This window comes from Pelophylax lessonae, assembly GCF_965119305.1.
Source record: "Pelophylax lessonae genome assembly, chromosome: 2".
NCBI lineage: Eukaryota > Metazoa > Chordata > Amphibia > Anura > Ranidae > Pelophylax > Pelophylax lessonae.
The window spans coordinates 520,805,001-520,828,133 of record NC_138769.1 but is presented as its reverse complement, the minus strand read 5'-3'; the positions used below and the strand labels follow the sequence as shown (position 1 = coordinate 520,828,133).

The following is a 23,133-nucleotide window of genomic DNA, read 5'->3' as shown; positions in this document are numbered from 1 at the left end:
ACTCCAAAGTAGGCAGTTGACACAAGGTGAAAGTGCTCCGGTGACGTTGACCTTACTCCCTGGTGAGTGAACAAGTGTTTTGAGAGCAAGGTTATCTTCATCAGAGCTACTAGTAGAGTACTTGTAGCAATTAAGAAGAGGGTCTAACCCTAGAAATGTGTGAGCGCATTTTCTTACTAGAGACTGAGGTCCAGGTCACACGTAGCACTCGCACCTTGTTCCAACTTTGGGATCTGTGTATCCCTTGTTTATAGCCTTAAGACCTTTATGGGTATGTTTTTGGCATTTATATTTTTAATAAACTCTTTTAAACGTAATTCATGAGGCTTTGCACCCTCTTTTTGTTATTTATTGTGCACAGAATAATGTTAATCTGATTATGATGGTGTACAATCAGGAGCTGATAAGAGCAATGTCTCCGTAAATCAGTAAATACACCATAGGCAGTACAGCACCATTTATAAGATTTTGTATCTACAGCTACTAGAGAATGGCCATTATTTTAGTACATAATATTAGCTTCAGCAGCAGCATTTCTCACAGGGAGGTCCAGGATCAGTCTGGATACACAGGTGAAAAGCTGAAGGGATTCATCGCTTGAAGCTAATGTCTGGATGAGTGCCAGGACTGGTACCACAGATGGGCTGCTAGAGACCCAGGTCCACTTTACTTGAAGCACAGTTCTCTGGTAGCAATTTGAGCTGTTGTCCCCACAATAGCTGTGCCTTCCCTAGATGTTAAATGCTGTTCAAATCATGCCCAGAAGCCCACATGCCAGCACTACCAGTGTACTACCAAATACCTGGATGCAGATCACCTGCCAAGCCACCTCTAATCATTAGGTCTCTCTATGCTACAGAGGCAGAAAGATTTATATTTCTTGCACATGTCCAAGAGCCCAGGGGCTCGTGAGAACCCAGAGGTTTTTGGCAACTCAAGAATTGTATAAAAAGAAAAAAAAAAGAGCATGCAGCTGCATCTGAGCATGGTGAGGCAAGAGGCACTCTGCTACAGTGTCCCTTAGAGAATGTGAATCCTTGACCAATTACTTTCTGGAAGGAGTGCTAACTATTGAGGGTTTATTGATTTTGTTTTTATAAATGTATGCAATTGAATTCTCAAACCTTTTTGCCTCCTTATAGTCCTTTACCACCGTATGTTATAATATTTATCTGAATTTGACATGAATTTGCCTTAAAAAATGTAGCACTAGATGCTTTCTACTTTCCCACAGTAGTACTTCATGTTGGCATGGATGAGTAAGTGCAATGCCCCTCATCATAAGCATCCTAATGTAGACTTGTAGTGCTGTGGAAATTCTCTGACCAGGTCTATTACAGTATTGGAATGCACAGTCAAGGTCTGGTTTCCACTGGACTGTGCATTTATACTGTATGTAGACATACTGCCCAGCATCTATGATAGTAAAGTTAAGGTAAGGATTTAGAAATGGAGGCTGTTAGTACAAGGTCTATCTGATTTCCATAAGTTTAGCTGGTCTTTAATATACATTATTAAATGAATTTTCTACATGTTGCATTTTTTATTTTATAGACACTTTTCTATACATTTGCATGCATTTTCTACGTTTTCTTGGGTGGGACAGAGGGGTTACTTTTATTTTTCTATACACAAATATAAATGTAGATAAGATGTGTGGATTTAAAATGAATGTTGTATGTGATTCCATTAATTTATTTGTCGGATATATTTTTTGAAAAAACTCATCAAAAATTTTGCTTGTAGAACATTTAAAAAAGTCACTAGATAAAAAGTATACCATTGGATATAATACAAAGCTTTTTGTGTGTATTCTCTGGTGTGTCAGAAAAATTGTACTGAAAAAAGATACAAGTCTCTTTAGCCACTATACAGTTTTTTTTTAAAGAGAACTCCTCATAAATGGGCTTATAAAGGGATCTAGATATTCAGTCATTAATCAATAAACTGTACAGGCTACTTATGAAGGCTTTATATTTCCTTATTGTTTAGCTTTGCTTTACTTTGTCTGGGCCTGGCACTTAAGCTTGGGTGTCAGGGAGAGTTTCTACTGTCAACTGTCTGACCTTAAACTGATGGAAGATTGCGAGCATGATTTTCTAAAGTGAAATAAACAAAAGCAGAAATTAATATTTAGAGTATGCTTGCATTGCAGGCTTTCATTAACCTGAGGATCTACACTTGCTTATCGAACGCAATGCCTGAGCCCATCTAGCAAATGATATACTTTAATGCTTTCAGTGGGATCCTAGTATGTGCACTGAACAAATGAATGTTGCTTTTGTGTCTTTTGTTCTGGTATGGAATGTATGTGTCAATTTGTATGTATAAGATATTTTCTTGCCTAGGTGCTGGGAGCTGAAGCCAGGTGTAAGGTAAGTACATTCTCATACTTTATTTCCCACAGTTTTTTTTTTTTACTGCCATTAAATGATAATTTTAGATAAGGGAGGGAGGCATAACCTAAAATGCATTTAAGTGCCAAGTCCTTTTTAAAGTTTTTGTAAACTTTGTTACACCACTTGTACCTAAAGGTAAGTCTTTAATAAGGCTTATCTGTACGTACTGTGAATATCTCCTAAACTTGCACAGTTTAGGAGATATTCAGAGTGCATGCAGCCGATAACATCAGCGGCGCATGCGCTCTGAAAGTCTGGCCTACTGTGCCGGACCTTCAAAGCCTGTGCCGCAAACAGGTGGCTCCTGTGCTCATGCACCGGAGTGAGGTCATTGCGGCTCTGGCCACTCACAGCGCCGGAGCCTGTGAACTCAGGACAAACATCGGGGAAGATGTCAGCCATCTCAGCTGTTAGCAGGCACCACTGGAAGGGCTTCGTTCTAAGGTAAGTATTTCATAATGAGCTAGTATGCGATGCATACTAGCTCATTATGCCTTTGTTTTAAATTTTTTTTTTTTTTTCCGGTACGGGGTTTTTTTTTTTTTTCATCTGGGGGTTTACAACCTCTTTAACATATTGTTTTACATTCACCTCACCTGCTCTGTGTTCCATTGTTCTGTAAAAGTAGCTCTTCCTGAACCAAAATATACATATAACTAGATCTAATATTTTAGAGATGCTAAAATTTGTTCATCGACAAATGGTTCTTTGGGCTGCTTTTTTGGATATAAGGTATTATCAAATAGGTACTTACTTTATTCATTCCACAATCCTTTTGAACAATATGATCATATATTTTATTTTTCTCTTTGTTATTGCCTTAGTCTATATCTGATTGTTAAGAACATTTTAGATATTTTAATGAAAGACCCCTTCTAACATTTTTTTTTTTTACCATGAACAATGTGAATTCCAGGACCCTGAGTGATGTGAACAATAGTAATTTCTATACAAGCATATCAGACCCTTTATTAACGCTCACTAAATTCTCTCATGTCTTTGTAACTGCAATGAAAATGAACCTTAGTTTCAGCTGCAGTGAATAAATGGTTCTATTTCTTGTAAGAAGAATATGTTACAGTTTATATACCATCAATAGAAGAAAACCCACAGTGTCACATAAACTATTACAGTTTAGTACCATCTGGTGGTAAAAAGAGGAAGATAAACAGCACTGGATTAAGGTGAATTGAAGGATTCCTTTGTGGTTCTGGAACTATTATTTGACTTCACAAATTTAATGATGTCTCTAAGGTTACATTTTAAGGAAAATTCAAAGAAGCAATCCAACTTCCTAAAAAAGATCATTTAAATTGGTCAACTCAGTAAAATATTCATAAGATCCATTCATTTTACCTAAATAGCAGGGAGTAGGGGAAAAGACTCACATTTATTTTCTAATTAGCACTTTGTACAGCATAACTTTTTTTTTCTGGTTAAGAATAATTTGTGCTAATGATCTAGCATAAGTCAGTCACAATGTTTTTCACAAGGGCATAAACTGCAAAGATATGTCCCTCCCCTAAACCAGAATTGCTTAATTATGCCCTATGCAATTTTTTAGCTCATTTAATGCATTAATTGGTTTCCATAGAGCATGCTACATAAGTTCATCCTCTTATATTATTTATTTCAGGCAAAAAAAAAGTTGATAAAACAATTTTAGATGCACTAAGAAAGTTCCACAAAAATCTGGAAAAAAAAAAGTAAAAGTCTCATTGAACCTTTCTAAGTAGTTTGAAAGATGGCTTATGTAGCTGAGTAAGGGTAATTAGATCAGTGATACAGAACTATGGTACATATGAAACAAATTGCCATGATAGTGGCCCCTACCCCTATATACGCAATAGCAAAAAAAGACAGAAAAGATGGGGCTTTCTAGGCCGGTTGGGAGGAGGAGGATCATGAATCACACATAGTTATAAAAAATGCATCTCTATTGAACACATATTAAAAACATGTACATAAGGGACAAAAAATCCCATACACATATATAAGAAAAACCAAAAAACACATGTGCAGAAATACATTCCCATAAGGGAATGCCGATACTTAAAACAGATGTTAGAGGGTCTCTGATGGAACACGGTCTAGGGGTCCTAGCAAGCTGACGCATTTTGAATAGGGCTTCCTCAGGGCCAAAGAGACCAAAAAAGACCGGTATTTCCCACTGTGTATAGGACCAAAGCGGGCAGAGTAGACCGACGGACCACTGAATAAAGTTGATCACAATATAGAACTGCAACGGTGATGACCGCAGAATATGTTATAACACTGATATAGAAGTCTTCAGGTGTGGAAATGCATCTCTACATGCTTATTCCTCCCACTTATGCTTCAGGGATTAAGTAGTTACTTAATCTGCAGTATGGGCATCATACAATAGCCTTGTATTGGGATTCGGGTACTGCAAGTCCACCTAATAGTGACTCAGACATAGCCAAGTGCTCCAACCCAATGAGATCCAGTGTAAGTATGAGGCAGGTAAATTCAATGTGAAATCGTCATGGTATGTATGTAGTCCAGTCGATATACCTGCCTGGTACATATTGAAGAAGGTTTTTACATCCATACCCAAAAAATGTTTCCAAGACTAAAATGGTTTTTGTCATCCCAAGATTACACCAGTCATCTTTCTGATTTGAATTTTAATTTAAGTCACACCACTTTTTTTAGCATTAGAAAAATGTCAACTTAAGAAATATGCAGGAAAGATGATAAACTGAAATGTTGCAGTGCACATGTGCCACGGGCAGTGTGAATTGGAAAATATTTTAAATGAAAAAAAATAAAATAAAAATCTAGGAAACAGGGAATGGATTTATTTTTTTTTTAACTCTCTTCTGCTTAAAAAAAAAATCTCCTTGCATTTTTTTCATACTGAAGTTTTACCATTTTAGAGAAAACTGTTTGCTGTTGAGCCTATGCAGGGATTTTAATATTTAGTGTTAAATTCAGTTTTAAATTATACCACATAGCCTTATTGTCCAATATTTATCTTTGCTTTCTTTGTCTAAGCCTGCAAGTTTAGTTTCAGGAATTAAAGGTTTTAAAGTGTGTCAATTCCTACCTAATCAAGTGCTTATCCTTAAACATTTTTTCACAATGAAGTTGCATAACAGAACACTTTATTTTTATTTATGTATTTTTTTTACATTCCCAGAGTAATGTTATTTGACATTGTTGAACACTTTCAGGAGAGTGTGCTAGGCAAGGGAGTGTACAGAGCGGCATATATCAGTTTTCAGGGGACAAACAACTTAAACAAGGTAAGTAGAACAATAGTGCAATTGCAAATCCTATAAAGCTGGAGAGATAGATAGATAGATAGATAGATAGATAGATAGATAGATAGATAGATAGATAGATAGATAGATAGATAGATAGATAGATAGATAGATAGATAGATAGATAGATAGATAGATAGATAGATAGATAGATAGATAGATAGATAGATAGATAGATAGATATTTTTATTCAGCCAGCAGGCTAAAAAAAAGAAAAAAAATTATTTCATTGTCGTGGAAAATTTGATTGTGGACATTTCTTTAGTTAAATAGTCATAATGTCTCCCAGTGTCAGTTTTTTACCAGTAATCGCTATTCACAGCGATGATCGGTTTAACTGTCATTGCAGGAAAGACTTGTTAAAGAAAACCTTCCATTAGGATAAGATGGCAGCCATTTCTGCTCATCTCTGCACATGGCTGTGTTTCTACATAAACACTGCCCATTGTACTTTTTGAATGTATACATGTTCTGTGATTGGTGGTCGTGAAGCCACTCCCTGTAACTCCCTTTTGTTCACTTGCTGTAAATAAACCAAGCCCTGCCCTGAGACAGACACAGAAGACACAGGAAACTCGACACAACAGGAAGACACACAGCACAGACCATACACATAGACACACAAACTCTTACAGCCATTCATCCATGCAGACATAGAAACTTCCACAAACACACAGAAACTCTCATACACACACACAAACACTTGCTCTTACCCACATTCACGCAACCACATACCCACATACATACTGAGAGAGAGAGACCTGGCAGATGGCATCGAAATGACCCAACGTGTCTGTTCCTTTTTTTGTCGCCGAGCGCTTGGTAAACCTTATGCAAAAGAGTGGTACTTTTGTAGTTCAGTACAAGCTATTAATAGTGTTTGGTGCTTATTAATCTTCAGCGCACTGAGCAGGTTTCTATGCTCCAAGCCCTATTAATTTCCACAACATCATCCACACAAATAAGGTGGACAGAGGCTTCCTCTTTAACAGGACATTTTATTCTGACAGTCTCTGCAGTTGATGATCGACAAAATATTTTCAACTTGCCCATTTGACAGAAGTCAATGTAATGATTAACTTCTGTTGAACAGGGACAGCCACACACTGATCATAATTTGGCCAGTCCCTGCAGAACTGACTGAATTTTGATCTGTCTATGGTCAACTTAAGACTAACTACTTAGATCATTGCACAAACCCAATCATGAATGATCTCTTTAATTATTTAGTTCATTTTTTCAGTGGATAAATTATCCATCTTGTCTAAAGTACAGCAAACTAAATCACCTGGGATGCAGTTTTACTCCAATACTTAATTTTTAATATGACTACTGTTAGCTTCATGTAAATGAAGGGTACTGTCACCTTCCCTCATTTTTACATCACATAAGTTGTTCAGTACCTCATCAAGGGGCTGTTAAAGTGCAGCTGTCACCTTTTAATTATTATTTTTTTATGATTAATTTTTATATTATTAATGAATACAACTTCTGTGAATAGCTGATACTAAGACTACTGCTACTACTAATAATGACTATAAAGGAATATAAGATGACTTGTAAGGTCTTCAATTGTAAGCAATATAATGATTGCAGTTGTAGGCCTATACAAAGGACTAGCTTCTTAGAAAACAAATACAGATTTTCTAACCTTGAAAATGCACTTACATTTGTATATCAAATCCTAGAAAAAATGGTTTTACATATACATTTCTTCTGAAATTATTCAATTGATGCTACATTCAACCACTCTGTCAGCTTAAAGTGCACTTCCTCACTAGGGTCATCAGTTCAAATTCCAACCCTGACACCACTTTTTTGAAGTTTACATGTTCCCCCTGTGCATGCCTGGGTGTACTCTGGTTTCCTCTCACCCTTAAAAGACATACAAGCTGGTTCACTAAACATGGAGAGTATGAAATCTAAAGCAGATCTGCATTGTAACCAATCAGCTTCTGACTTTAGCTTTCTCAATTAAACTTTGACAAAAAAAATGGAAGCTGATTTCTATGCAGAGCTGCTGTAAGAGAAGTTCAGTTGAAACCAAATAGGCATTGGCGCATGCCCCTGGCACACTAGTGTGTGCACAAGAAAAAATGAACATGTGGGCATGTGCAAACATGTGTGCGCCAGTACATGTGCATGTGCACACACTGGTGCTAAATGACCTATTTAAGCTGAGCAATGACAGGAACACATTGCTGAGTGGTCTTTCAGCTTGTTCCTCTTTACCTGTGCCATGATCTGCTTTATGCCTACCTGTGTTTGACCTGGCTTGACCCCAACTCTCCTCTGGATTCCCACCTGCCTACCTGTGACTTCGTCCTGTGCTTTTGCCCTGCTCCTGATTCATGCTCATGTACCTCCCTGCCTGCCTGTGTACTGACTCCGGCTTGTATCCTGACCATGCTCACGTTCCTGTACCCACATTGCCCAGCTGTTGATGATCCCTTGGCTACATTCCAGCTATGCTCCTGCCTACTGATAAAGGATCACAGCGTTCCAGTTCCAGGTGCCCGTCTGGTAATCCACGGCCATCGGTTTCCTGTCAAGCATCAGCTGGTGATACCTGCTATACCGACCCTTGTGCCACTCTGTGTCCCACACTACCTGTCAGCTCTACCAGGGGTGTTGGACAGGAGGTGCAAGAGAAGCCCCCTCTACAGCTCGATCTTACAATTCAGTCAGACGTCAGAGACTGAAAAAGGGGCTTTGCCTCTGGAGATGCTATGCCAACACTTTGCCTTTTTTAAGCAGTCAACACCCTGCAAGATGGTTATTTCCAGCTTGAGGGTCACATCCAATCCATGGCCCGCACCTCAGCAACCTCTGCACCTGCTGTGGCTCCTGGACCCTCCACACCTGAACAGGCCACATCTGCACCTACAGTGATTGTACCACCACCAGAACCACCAGAACCTCGGGTACCTGCCCAGGAACTTATGTGAACTATATTTCGCTCTGCAGCTACGGACTTTCTCACTTGAATCCACCAAGAACAAAACAATGCAGTCCTGAACTCTATCACATCGTTCTTTGAAGTGATGGATCAGCTCTATGATGATCCCCAGTGATCCACCACAGCTGAATCTACCCTACATGCACTGCAGCAAGGTCGCCAACCTATCGAAGACTATATCACAGAATTCTGCAAGTGGGGCCTCTGATATAGGCTGGAATGATGTCTGAAGGCCCTAAAGATGAACTTGCCAGAGTGGGTGTACCTGGTTCCCTTGATGGCCTCATTGGTCTCACTATCCATCTTGATCACAGACTCAGGGAGAGGAGAATGGAAAGAGCCAGTGATACCAGACCTACCAAGATGTTACCATGAGTACCATTAGCACCATTAGCTCCTGCTCCTCTTCCATCTACCAATACCCCTCATAGCCTCAGGGATAAAACCAATGCAACTGGGGCTTTTGTGCTCCCCACACACTACTGAGGAAAGATTGCAAAGACGCTGGAATAATCTATGCCTCTATTGTGGGGAAGCAGGACACTACCTTCAAAACTGCCCTTTAAGACGCAGTAAGTCCAAGACTGCTCCCTCTATGTACCTTGCCAGCTGTTCTGTGCGAAACCGATCTGCTCATATCACTTTATCTCTCTCACTACAGATCCCCAGAAAGAAAATTCAAGCCCCAGCTATTGTTGATTGCAGAGCTTGCAGCTGCCTCATGGATAGTGACATTGCTCAGCATCATCAGATTCCCCCGCAAGCAAAGACTCGTCAGCTATCTATCCATCTAGCCAATGAATTCTATCTTAAGTCTGGGCCCTGAACTCGAGAAACCTGCCCACTACTGGCTATATCTAACACTGGCCATCGAGAATACTTATGTCTGGACATTATCCCATCTCCTCTGTTCCCTGTTTTTCTGGGCATTCCCTGGTTACAAGCGCAAAACTCTCAGATAAACTGGGGAACAGGGTAAGTAACATTCCCATCCACCTATTGCCAACAGTGCTGCTTCCAGTCTTCTGGGTCTACATCCTAAATTCCCCTGTATCATGGCTTGTGCCTTCGGTGTATCATGAATTCTTGGAGGTCTTTGATAAAAAGAAAGCAGACATCTTGCCAGCCCATCGCCCATATGACTGCCCAATCAAACTTTTGGCAGGTGCTAAGATACCTTTTGGGAGCATCTTTCCTCTTTCTGAACTAGAACTTGAAGCACTACACCATTACATTGATTGATGGGTATATTCTTTGCAGTGAAGAATGATCACTCCCTGCGCCCCTGTGTTGATTACCGGGAATTAAATACAAATCAATGTCAAGAACATATATGGTTTGCCCGTGGTTTCTGAACTCTTACAATACTTTAGGGCAGCCACTGTATTTACAAAACTTGACATACAAGAGGCATCCACATGCACCATGAACACGTCAAAAAGGTCCTTGCCATTTAAAAGACCATGGACTGTACGCAAAGGCAGAGAAATGCAAATTCAAATAAGAAACTAACCAATTCTTGGGACTTATCGTTTCCACCTCAAGCATCTCCATGGACCCCCAGAAGGTCAAATCTATCATCAAATGGTCCACTCCAACAGATAGGAAAAGCATGCAAAGATTTATAGAGTTTGCCAACTTCTACCGCAAGCTTATAAAGAATTTCTCTGCTATTATCGCCCCTGTCACCCAGCTGACAAAGCAAAATATGTGGATCCCCTGTCAATCAACAGATTACCTAAGATGGCCCATTTCATCCCTATGTTGGGAACCCCCTCAGCAACAGAAACTGCTTGTACCTTCATCAAAGAAGTGGTCAGATTCCACGGAGTACCCAGCAGCATCACCTCAGATCGAGGAGTACAATTCACATCTAGGTTCTGGAGGGATCTCTGCAGATTACTAAAAATTAAAACCTGCTTCTCCTCAGGCCATCATCCACAAACAAATGGCCAAACAAACCAGACTCTGGAGCAATACCTCCGGTGTTTTTAATCTTTTGCTCAAGATGACTGGGCTTCACTTCTAACCCTGGAAGAATTTGTGCATAATTATGCGGTTCACTCAGCCATGGGACAGGCTTAATTTTTTTTCAAATTATGGGTACTTTCCATTCTTTTTACCCAATGTTATGCCTGATTCCTTGGTTCCCGCAGTCCAGGAGAGAGTGAAATTCCTGCAGTCAAACAACAAAGTGTTTCAAGATGCCATTTCCAAGGCACAGCAAGACAGTAACATTTTTTTGACAGGAAAAGGAGAGGAGACCTAAACCTCAAACTAGGAGACAAGGATTGCCTATCTACTACTAACCTAAAACTATTATGCCCATCCAAGAAATTGGGCCCTACATATATTGGTCCATTCCCTGTTAAAAGACAAATCAATCCAGTAGCTTACGAAATTTCACTTCCAGAAACGTACAAGATCCACCCTGTCTTTTATGTATCCTTGCTAAAGCCTACAAGTCTGGATCCATTTCCTGGCTGTGAGCCAGATCCCACATCACCTGCAATAGTTGATGGCAACGTGGAATATGAAGTAGAGACAATTGTGGATTGTAGGAAAAGAAGGAATACCATCCAGTACTTGATTAAATGGAAAGGCTATGGTCCAGAATAAAATTCATGGGAACCAGATACCAATTTCCATGACAAAAGACTGATACAGGCTTTTTTTCCCCATCCCATTCTGAAAAAAACATACAAATGAGCATCCAGTGGTTGGCGATGGGGAGGGGGGGGGGCAATGTAAGAGAAGTTCAGTTGGAACCAAACAGGCATTAGCGCGCATGCTCGGGCACGCTAGCGTGTGCACAAGAAGTGTACATATGTGCAATCGTGAACGTGCACGCACTGGTATCAAACAGCCTATTTAAGCTGAGCAATGACAGCAACACATTGTTAAGTGGTCTTTCAGCTTGTTCCTGTTTACCTGTGCCCTGATCTCCTTCCTGCCTACCTGTGTTTGACCCAGCTTGACCTCGACTCTCCTCTGGATTCCCACCTGCCTACCTGTGACATCGGCCTGTGCTTTTGACCCTGCCCCTGTCTCATGCTCTTGTACCTCACTGCCTGATTGTGTACCAACTCCGGCTTATATCCTGACCTTTCTCACGTTCCTGTACTCACATTGCCCAGCTCTTGATGACCCCTTGGCTTGTGTTTCAGCTACGCTCCTGCCTACTTATCCAGCATCATGGAGTTCCAGTTCCAGGTGCCCATCTGGTGATCCACAGCCCTCGGTTTTTGTGTCAAGCTTTAGCTGGTGCTACCTGCTATATTGGAGGTGCAAGAGTCAGGTGATCTATTTGGCCTAATTTGCATCCATTCAAACAGATCTTTGCAGATTAAGCTAAGCATTGGAACACTCATCCAAATGGTACATTCACCAAGCTAACACTCTAGAATAAGTATCCTTTTTAAAAAAAAAGGGACATATATTTTCAGTTGTGTCCAATGAAATGTTGAAATTGCAGTCATGTGGCTAAAAATATATTGCCTTAGGCTGGTGTTTAAACAACCTACTGAGCTGTTGGTTTTTTTAACGTCAGCCTGCTGGGTTTAATGAAAGAAAATGAGTAGTGTGTACCTGGCTGTAGATTAGTGTTTAAGGAAGACCCTTGTTGAGAGAAACACTGATACTGTCATTGCTGAGCTCCATGTGGAAATGCTAGTAATGTGGCTGCCACAGCACCTATTCTGTGACATCCAAACCCGGCATTACCATACGTCCTTGAAGTGGATGCCTCAGAAAATGCTGTAGGTGCCATCCAGTCACAGCGTCAGGGCACAAAGTCCCTTCTTCATCAACTAATCTGTTGATTCATCATGTGCTGGGATTTTTCAGCACAGAAGGTTTTTCACCTTAATGCATATAATGTATTAGGGTGAAAACCTTAAGGCTTTAGAACCACTTTAAAAAAGGGTTAATGTTTTTAGGCATGTTTAGCAACTGACACATCACAGCATTAAAGTGATAATAAACTTTTTCATCAGCTGATTTAATCATTTACTAATAATGCAGCATCTTTCTCTTTTAATCCTTGCCTATGTTACATGTTGGGCTACTGTCATAACCACTGACCTAGCTTTCCTGTTTCAAGGAGGCTTCTTTCTCTTGCATCATCCTATGGAGTCACCCTAGACTAGAGTTGTTTTACCCTACACTGTGTGCATTAATAGAAACGTACAGTCCAGGAGGTTGGATTGCAAGGTACTCCCATGCTCCTTCCTCCCTCCTCCCCCTCCTTTCTCCATGCTAATAGACTCCAGGTTGCACTGTCAATGCTTTCTTGTAAAGAAATTCAGGAAAGGAGAACTGAGAGAGCAGAGGCCAGTAACATTGAAAGTTGTAAGCTGAAAGTGCTGGGTACGAATTTTAACACATAGGTTATTGGGGAATGTTTTTTTTTTTTATTGTGCTCAGTATGTTAAACTAAAAAAAGCTAAGAGTTTAATATTACTTCCCTGTAAGTCTATATATTTATTGTCATACAAGTATTTTTAAAAGAACATGAAAAAAATCAATAATGAATGAAAAATGGTATCCATTACTGGGAGTAAATTTAAAATGAACTTGTAAGGCATACTAAAAAGAATTTTTGAAGAAAACTCCCAAATAGGAGCTTGTGATGCTATGCAGCAATAATGGGAATGGGAATTACAAAGTTTCCACGTCTCAAAAGAGAGAAGCAGTCTCACTGTTAGAAGTGACAGGCACATTTATAAACACTGCCTATCTCATATAAAAGCTATCATAAAAATGAAAATCTTCTATAGGGAATGTATTCCCTTTACACCACAATCTCATATCAATAGAAGCAGCCAGCACACTCAAAAGCGTATCCATATTGAATTTGTCGGATCAATAATACTGCAAGAGTAAAAGAGCAAATATAAAAATAATTCTGTGTTCTGGAATTTTTTTTGTTACTGGATGTAAAACGAAACAGGATGTTTCTTCTACATCTTCATTCAGATTTACATTGGCTGCCAGCCTAAAATACAATTCAGGCTTTATCAAAGCCATTCAACCACTATTTATATGGCAGGATAAAAGAGGAGCCTGTTAAGTAGGAGTATGTGCTAGGCATAGGTCTCTAGTGTGTCCTGCATTTTTGAGAAATGTCAAATATTTACTCCAATAATATTTTTAAAGGGAACTCATCTACAAGATTAGTCTTCTGCAGTAATCTTCTTGTCATTAACTAACACCAAAAGTGCAGAGAGACAAGAATGCTTGCTTGTGATTATTAAATGTGTTGATGTTAGTGCTTTTTTTTCCTTTAAGGGTCCATTCACACTAGCGCGACTTGTCAGGCGACTTGGTCGCCTGACAAGTCGCGGTCGGTCGCCTGCCATTGATTAGCACAGGACCCATTCTAATAGGAGCGACACAAGTTGCTCCGACTTAGAAAAAGGGTCCTGTACTACTTTGGGGCAACCTGGAGGCGACTTGCATTGACTTCAATTATATGAAGTCTGTGCATGTCGCGCCGAGGTCGCGGTGCACGCTGTCGCCCCAGCAAGTCGTGTCGCCCCTGTCTGAATGGGCTCTAAAGCAAACCTGTGTGATATTTCTGAGTATGGGGGAGCATGTCATCCCCCACATGTCATATTAAGATAAGAGTTAGAGTCATCATCCCTGTACGAGCTCCGACCAAATCAGCTTGGAGCTTACACAGGAACAGTGAGTATTGTGACAGTACAGTACTCTGCCACAATATTAAAAGGCAGTCTGGGACATTTTTTGTAGAGAACAGGCACACTGATGGTACAAGTTTGTGCTAGATTTTTCAGAAAGTCAGGAATTGAGTTCAAGGCTCCACCGGCCCAAGGAGTTTATGTGTGTGCAAGGACACAGAGTATTGCATGTCTGCACCATGTTGTCTGGGACAGGACAGACAGAGACCAGAGCATGAAGGACAGAGCAGCAGGCCGCTGACAGAGGTACAGAGCACTGGAATATTGTGTTAGATGGTCAGGAGGACTGAGGCACGAGGCCTGAGCAACGGTGCTGTTAAAGATAGCAAGGAGGCTGAGAAATGTTCATTTCATTTTGATGGTGGAATCCCCTGCAAGGGAAGCTCTTTCTGTTTTTAAATAAAAGTGGGCATAAAAAGCTCTGAAAAGGCATATCTGGCGTGGACTAAACTCACTGGTAAGCTCTACATTTGAGTTAAACAATCCCCAAGTTGTCACAATTGGTGCTTAGATGCAGGCAAAAGAGTTGAGTCCCGAATACTCGCATGACAAAACAGTGAGTTTGCCAGAAATTGTTTGTGCTCTGCAATGTGTGCAGCAGGCAGTCTGCATTGTGTTGTTAAAGAAACAAAGGAACTGTGTTAAAATTCCTTTGTGTACCTGGCTGGAAGGATGAGGTGGTCAAAATGCAAAAAGGAAGCAATGTTTGCTGAAATGAGAGAAAGATTGTTATGGATGGAGAAGATGTAGCATGAGCAACTCCCATACAGGCCAGAAAATCATATTTGCAAAATTATATGATGAAAGGAAAGCCATGTTTGTCCATATATAAATGTATTATTTTGTTATCTTAAAGTGGTTTTAAACCTCAAACATGAAAAATTAATAAAGCACATTCCACTATAGTGTGTGCTAGCTTGAATGCACAGCACCAAATCTGGTTTCTTTTTTATCTCTGATCTCTCTGCTATCTGCACGAGTCACTGAAAGAACTCTAAGCTGACACAGCCTGCCCCCCTTCAGCACACAGCAGGTGACTCAAAACCAAATTAAACAAAAAGAAAAAATATATATATATATATATATATATATATATATATTTTTTTTTTGTTATAAAAAGACCCCATAGTGTTACAAGGTGAGCAAAAAAGCAAGTCAAACCAGAAATGACTTAACCACTTTAGTACCATGCTATAGCCAAAAGACGGCTACAGCGTGGTACTATTGTTCTGGGAGGGCATCCATAGACATCCTCCCAGAACTCCGCCTCCTGTGCACATCCTGTGTGACGCAACTCTGTTCGTAAAGACATTGATGAGCAAGTTTGGGGTGGAGGAACTTGACTGGCCTGCACCAACCCGATAGGACACCTTTGGGATGAATTAGAGTGTAGACTGCGAGCCAGGCCTTCTCTCCAGCATCAGTGTCTGACCTCACAAATGTGGTTCTGGAAGAATGGTCAAACATTCTCATAGACACGCTCCTAAACCTTGTGGACAGCTGTCCCAGAAGAGTTGAAGTTGTTATAGCTGCAAAGGGTGGGCCAACTCATTATTGAATTCTATTGATTAGGACTGGGATGCCATTAAAGTTCATGTGTGTGTAAAGGCAGGTGTCCCAATACTTTTGACAATATACTATAGTGTATTTGTATATATATATATACATATTTATTAGGGATCGACCGATATTTGTTTACCGTTGCCGATATCGATATTTTGGCCATCGCATATAGGCTGATATGGGCTGATATTTTGTACATTTAAAGTTTTGAAAATTAAAGACAGTTTTTAACACAAATCTGGTACTGAAGATGTTCATTTTTGTTTAATGTTTAATGGCTTGCTTGCTGGCACCCTGTGGTGGGTGGCTGGCTGGCTGGCACCCTCAAGGGCTGTGGGTGGCTGGCTGGTACAGGGCCTGTGGGTAGCTGGCTGGTTCAGTGCCTGTGGCTGGCTGGTACAGGGCCTGTGGTTGGGTGGCTGGCTGGTACAGGGCCTGTGAGTGGCTGGCTGTCTGGCACCCTGTGGTGGGTGGCTGGTTGTCTGGCACCCTGTGGTGGGTGGCTGGTTGTCTGGCACCCTGTGGTGGGTGGGTGGCTGGCTAGCACCCTGTGGTGGGTGGGTGGCTGGCTGACTGGCACCCTTTGGTGGGTGAGTGGCTGGCACAGGGGCTGTGGGTAGCTGGCTGGTACAGGGCCTATGGGTGGCTGGCTGGCTGGCTGGTACAGTGCCTGTGGCTGGCTGGTACAGGGCCTGTGGGTGGCTGGCTGGCTGGTACAGGGCCTGTGGGTGGCTGGCTGGCTCGCTGGTACAGTGCCTGTGGCTGGCTGGTACAGGATCTGTGGGTGTGGGTGGCTGGCTGGCACCGGGCTGCTGTGGGTGGGTGTATGGCTGTGATACCCTGACCCTGAAGAGACCCTGAAATTCTGATTATTAACAACATCCAAAGCCATCCACAACCCCAGCTACAATACCAATGTGATCTCAAAATATAAACCAAATCATCCACTTTGTGCCAATGAAGGCTTCTTTCTCTTTAGTTCTTTCATCACTTTCTCCCATGTTCACATCCAGGACTTTACAAAGAGACCCCTATCCTCTGGAGATCCCTACTGCAATTTATACAGCTATTTCCTTTTCTGTCTGCCTTTAGATGATCCCTGAACACTCATCACTTCAGGCAAGCCTACCCCACCTCTACCTAACAACTGAATTTCACTTTCTCAAGCAATTTATTCTGACAAAGTTGCTACCATTTGTTTTGCATGCCCTTTCCTTTAGAATGTAAGCATTTACAAGCACGGCCCTCCTAACCCTCTTGTTTTGAAAATTATTATAACTGTATTGTCTCCCTTTATTTTGTAAATGCTGCTCAAACTGTATAATAATAATAAATGTTAAGTGTAGCTAGGATAAACCAGGTCAATCTAGTATATGAAACAGAGTTGAAAAGAGAGACAGCCAGCTGACCCAGCTTATAAAAACATAATGTAAACACAAAGTAACTTGATGTGATTGTAGTCGTATAAGTGCACTTGCAACAGAAACAATTAAGCACTGTCCGTGATACTTTTTCTTATTTGCACTGACAGTAAAGGTATGACCCCTACTTCAAGGTCCAAAGGGGACATACCCCAAAAGCTTGTCCTGAAAAATTGTATGTTAGCTCAAATAAAAAAAGTATCACGGAGGGTGCTCAATTGTTTCTAACACATAGTAACTTCAGCTCGTTCAATTAAAGAGGAGTTTCAGCACCCCCCCAAAAAAAAAAAATACTTTTAGGGTACCTATCCATCTAGGCATCCAGTGGTTTCCTCACTTGAGCCAATTTTTGAATTGGCTCTCAGGTGCTGCTAACGCCATCTTGCCTAAGGGAAACCGGCAGTGAACAGCCAGTTTCCTACTACGCATGTGCGAATATTGCTGCATTTTCTCAATGGGCTGGCTGCAGGGGGGAGGGAGGAGGGGGGCTTATTATCCCAGCTCACTTTGCCGCAGTGAACTGACCTGGAAATGGGATCTGGTACCTGTCAAAACCAGGTACCTGCTCCCCCCTTGAAAAGTGCCAAATGTGGCAGCAGAGGCAGATAAGTGGAGCTTACCATTTTGGGTGGAGCTCCGCTTTAGGCTCTGACAATAAGCCCACATTCACGTTGGTTTGATTTGACATGCCATTTGACATGTCACATGGCATGTCAAATTGAAGCCTTTTGCCGGCAATGGCACTGTCTGAATTGGTGCAGCGCCGACTTTGCGCCGCTTCACCGATTCCCAAAAGGAGTTTCTGCACTACTTTTGGCGACTTCGGGGGGATATTTAAATAGACATCTGTGCAGGAACCCGCACAGGAAGTCGGACTGAAAATGCCGCTTTGAAACTGAACTTTAGCTGAACTCGCACGATTTCAAACCGGCCTCAGGGTGAACCTACACTAAAACCTGGAAGCTGATTGGTTACAATGCACAGCTGCACCATATTCTGTGTGCACCAGTCTCACTCAATATATAATAAAAATATTACTGCACTATCTGACATATAAGCAAAGCTGCCAGCATTTTAACCGACATAGAGTTGTCCAAACAATTATTTAAAAAGTGCAGCACTAAAATAACGGATACAGTCCAGTGATAGTGTATCAAAGATAATAGAAAAGTTAAGATGGTTGATATATAATCGTGAGTCCCCGGTATTTGAAGGTTAGAACATAAATGTGGAACCATCAAGACTTGTACAGGTGATCATATAGGAAAGAGTCCCCACATCAACGCAGTGGATAATGAATGCGCTCACCAGAGGTTATGGACCCAAGTACCGTATAGCAAATGAGTCAATCGGGCTTGATGTTATCCATGGGTCTCCCAAGAGATGGCTGTTTCAAAGGATGTTTCAAAAGGTGGCAATATACTCTTGAACAGAGATGGCTTATTTTAGATCCAGTGATCTCATCATTGGGTCCCTGTGCTTCTCTATGTAAGGCAGCCCGTATAGATGCTGTTAAGCAAAATAAAATACAAAACTATACCAGATAATTAACACTCAAGAGATCAGTCTGAAGTCTCCACCTATAACTACTATTAATTGTCTCTATTCAAGTCACCCACATAGCAGCCACCTCAATTTATTCCTAGTGTGTGAAGAGTAATATCATGATTAGAGAGGTGTTTTGATGCTAAAATCTTGGATATGAAAAAGAGAACAGACATATTACTGTCTTACTCTGCCAAACCGAACATAAGAAAAAACTGTAGGAGGTCTTACTTACTTGAGAGATAACACAAAACACTGTATCCTGCATGGCCTTGAACTTTAATGAGGTTCAAGGAGCAATTGAAAAAATCTACAAGAAATATAGAAACCCCTTTAAAAGGCATTTTATAAACAAAAAAAGTAGATCCAGCTCTTAATGGTATATATTTTATCTCCTTTTGTCACAAATATATGGAAGGCATACCAAATTATTCTTTGATTATATGAATCATTATAAAATGATAAAAAAAAGTATTTTCAGCCACCATCATTATTATTCAGAGTATCAAGAATCCAATGTATGAAAACAAAAGATTAGTGAACACACACACACACACACATATATATATATATATATATATATATATATATATATATATATATATACATATTTTTTTCATTTATATACAAACTAATTGGTCTTCAAGAGGAGGAGAGCTAATTAAAAGAAGAACATAGCTACTAAAATGGATTAATTGGTAACCTGCAGAGATAATTAGACCAGTGGGAATACTATTACACCTATCATAAACTACTTTTTTCCCCTCTTCTTTACATCCAGAGGTTAAGTGCTTGCTGCTTAAATTGGATGTAGAACTACAAGAAAGAAGGAACTTGTGCTTTTAAAATGTGAATATTTGTTCACACTATGATCTGTAGCAAGATAGGTTCTAAAAAGCTTGTCCCTTTACATCGTGACACAGCTAGAGAAAAAATAACCACAATTAATCTTGACATGCTTTTGTCTCTCTGAGTAGCAGTATATGAAGTAAGAAAAAAAAATAAAAAATCAGTCCTGTAAGATGAGATTTCGACATGGCACTGCAATCTCATGCTTTAAATTGGAAAGCAAGTTTTTGAAGATTGTGAATAGGTAGTGGAAGTTCCATGGGGACAGAAAAAGGCCTGATCCACTGCGACTCACAAAGATGTTTCACACATTTGATTATCTGCTTAGCCTCCTTCTGCCTAACCTGATACACGTCCCTATTAGATGTGTGAAAGTTCAAGCAGAGAAGAAAATAGCCCAGTCAGTACACAAGACTGACAAAGTCATTACTGAACATAAGAAGGGGAAAAGGACAAAACGGGACATGTTTAAGGAGATAAATGTATAGAATAAAATGTTCGGTTTCATCACTTAAAGGAGTTGTAAAGGCAGAAGGTGTTTTTTATCTTAATGCATTCTGTGTGCAGCAGCCCCCCTTAGCCCCCCTAACACTTACCTGAGGTCCCTCTCTGTCCGGCAATGTCCACGAGTGTCTCAGCCATCCGAGATTCTCCCTCCTGATTGGCTGAGACACAGCAGCGTGCCATTGGCTGCTGTCAAAGTCAGCTAGCCAATCAGGGGAGAGAGGGGGCGGGGTCAGGTTGGGGCTTCATGTCTGAATGGACACAGGGAGCTGTGACTTGGCTCGCTGTGGGGGCACTCAACAAGATGCAAAACCAACTGTACAGAGCAGGCAAGTATAACAAGTTTGTTATTTTTATTGGAAAAAAAATTAGACTTTACAATCACTTTAAGTAAAGAATTTTGTGAACATATGTAAATGAACCTACAAAAATGATAGTGTAAATTTATGTATGATTGGAAGTACAAATTCTGAGCCTCAACACATTTATTGGAACCTAGGTATTATTAGGTAGCTATCCCTTACAATAATAAATGGCAAAATAATAGGAGAACTTTAGAGGATGTATTTCTCACTTTCAACCTGGACACACTTACATACCGAAGTTTCACCCTTAATATAGTAAAGGAAAAAAAATACATATACTGTATAGATCCAACATAATTAATGAATCATTAGAAAATGTGCCTAATTCTTAAAAAGTCTTATTAGAGATGCAAACTTTTTTTTATTACTTGGGTGTGTGTCATTACCACAGCCTTATGGGAACTGAAGCAGATTTATATGTTAAAAAAACATAGCCTAGGAGAGTAAAAGTAAAGGGAAAAAAAAAGCTTTTGCTTCCACATTTGCCTTCAAATTGATGCTGGCACTAGATGTTGCCAGCCTTTTGGATGATAAGCATCATTCAACCCACTTTCTCTGAGCCCAGGTTGTCATGGATATGTCCCCTGTCTGCATTGTGTCAGAATGTTTTAGATGGCACAGTTTGCATGTACTGAATGTATTGAAAGCTGTAAATACAGACCAGAGTAATCAGTAATGGGATGAGATCAGAATAGGTTTACTTTAAGTGACATTGAGAACTATTTTATTTATTTTTTTAGTTTAATAAATTCATAGCATACTGACACTGAAAAATGTGTGTGATTATATATTTTACCTCTTTTTGTTTTTACCATAAGATTTTTCTGAGTAAATGTTACATTCATATTTTCTAATACTTCAATCAAATCAGCTCTGGTAACATTATGCTGCTCTCTTCCTGTGATCGTATAACACATTTTCAGGTTTCACATATAAAGAGTTGTATCATCCATGGACTGGAATCATCCTCTAATTCTGCACATAACAGCAGCACTCCAGGGAGGAGAAAATGTTCTGCAAGTGCAATTAAACCCTTCCACTGACATGAGCAAATGAAGCTGTTCCTTTTTTTTTTTCTTTTCAATATGTGCGTTTTGAGCCACAGGAAATTAAATTAACAGACATCAGCAAGGTGAAATTTACATATGAGAGGTCACAGTTAGCTTTTTGTGATTGATAAATATCTAAGATATCTCTTTTTAAGAGAACCAGTCACCAATGGGACATAGTAGTTATTGTAAGCACTATGATTCTCCATAATGATGCAACCATAACTGTAATCATTTAACTTTTTTTGTTATGAAGTCAATGGGAGCTGAATTTTAAAAATCAGTTCTGGCCATTTTCTATTCTACTAGGCAAGGGATTTTCAACAACTGACATGAGGAGCAGCATTTTTAATAATGATTTAGCACACGTTTACATTGGTCTGATTTGACATGCGGTTTGACATGCGGGGCCAATTGCTGGCAATGGCATCGCCCAAATTGGTGCGACGCCGACTTTGCAGCACCGATTCCAAAAGTAGTTTCTGCACTACTTTTTGTGACTTTGGGGGGCCGGTTCAATAGACATCTGTGCAGGAACCCGCACAGATGTCTGTGAAATCGCCACCCAAATGACAGACTGAAAATGCTGCTTTAAAATCGTGCAAGTTCAGCTGAACTCGCGCAATTTCAAACCCGCCTGAACCAAGGCTTAAAGTAGTTCTAAACCCTTGTTTTTTTTTTCAAATTAAAAAAACAAACATGCCTATACTTACCTGCTCTGTGCAATGCTTTTGCACAGAACAGCCCCAATCTACTTCTTCTTGAGTCCCCCTCTGGTGCTCCAGGCCCCTCCTCTTTGGCGGGTGCCCCCGTGAAAAACTGCTTTCAATGGGGACACCCGTGCATGCTCGCCCCCGAGTCCCACTGCTGTACCTATTGATACAGGCAGCGGGACTCAGCCTCACCCCCCCCCCCCCACTTCCATGCAACAGCGGCTCCTGCTGCTTTCAAGCTGCCCAATAAGGAGAGAGACAGTGGTGAGAGCAGCTAGACTTGTGCACATGGCTGGATCGGATCAGGTTCAGGTAAGAAAAAGGGGGGGGGAGCTGCAGCACAGAAGGATTTTCATCTCAATGCACAGTATGCATTAAGGTGAAAAACCTTAAGGCCATAGAACCGCTTTAGGTAAAACATTAAAAAAGCAAAATTATTTTAAATACAATGCCTGGGGGATTCCCTTAATCTACAAGTGACTTGGCACATCTGTAGAATGTATACAACCAACTGCAGCAAAACTGACATTTGCAAAGAAAAAACGATCCTTTATCCTAGATAATAATCTGGTATACAGTAGATGTTAATGGGGTACCCTATGAAAAAAAAAATGTTGCAGGGTCCCCCCCAAAAAATACACACCAGACCCTTATTCTTGAGGAGGGTCTGTTATGATGTCAAAATGAACCTCAGGCAAATTCTATACCAGACTCTTCAGTCTGACATGTATTTTAAGAAGGAACAATATGTACTATCGAGGAATCAAAGCAAGGGTT

The 23,133-nt window shown here is 40.5% G+C and overlaps 1 protein-coding gene across 1 annotated transcript in view; it reads right to left on the bottom strand.

The window, feature by feature from the left end:
* LOC309546980 (protocadherin-9-like) overlaps nt 1-23,133 on the bottom strand; it is a 1,448,052-nt gene that overhangs the window by 1,206,419 nt on the left and 218,500 nt on the right. The window lies entirely within an intron of this gene.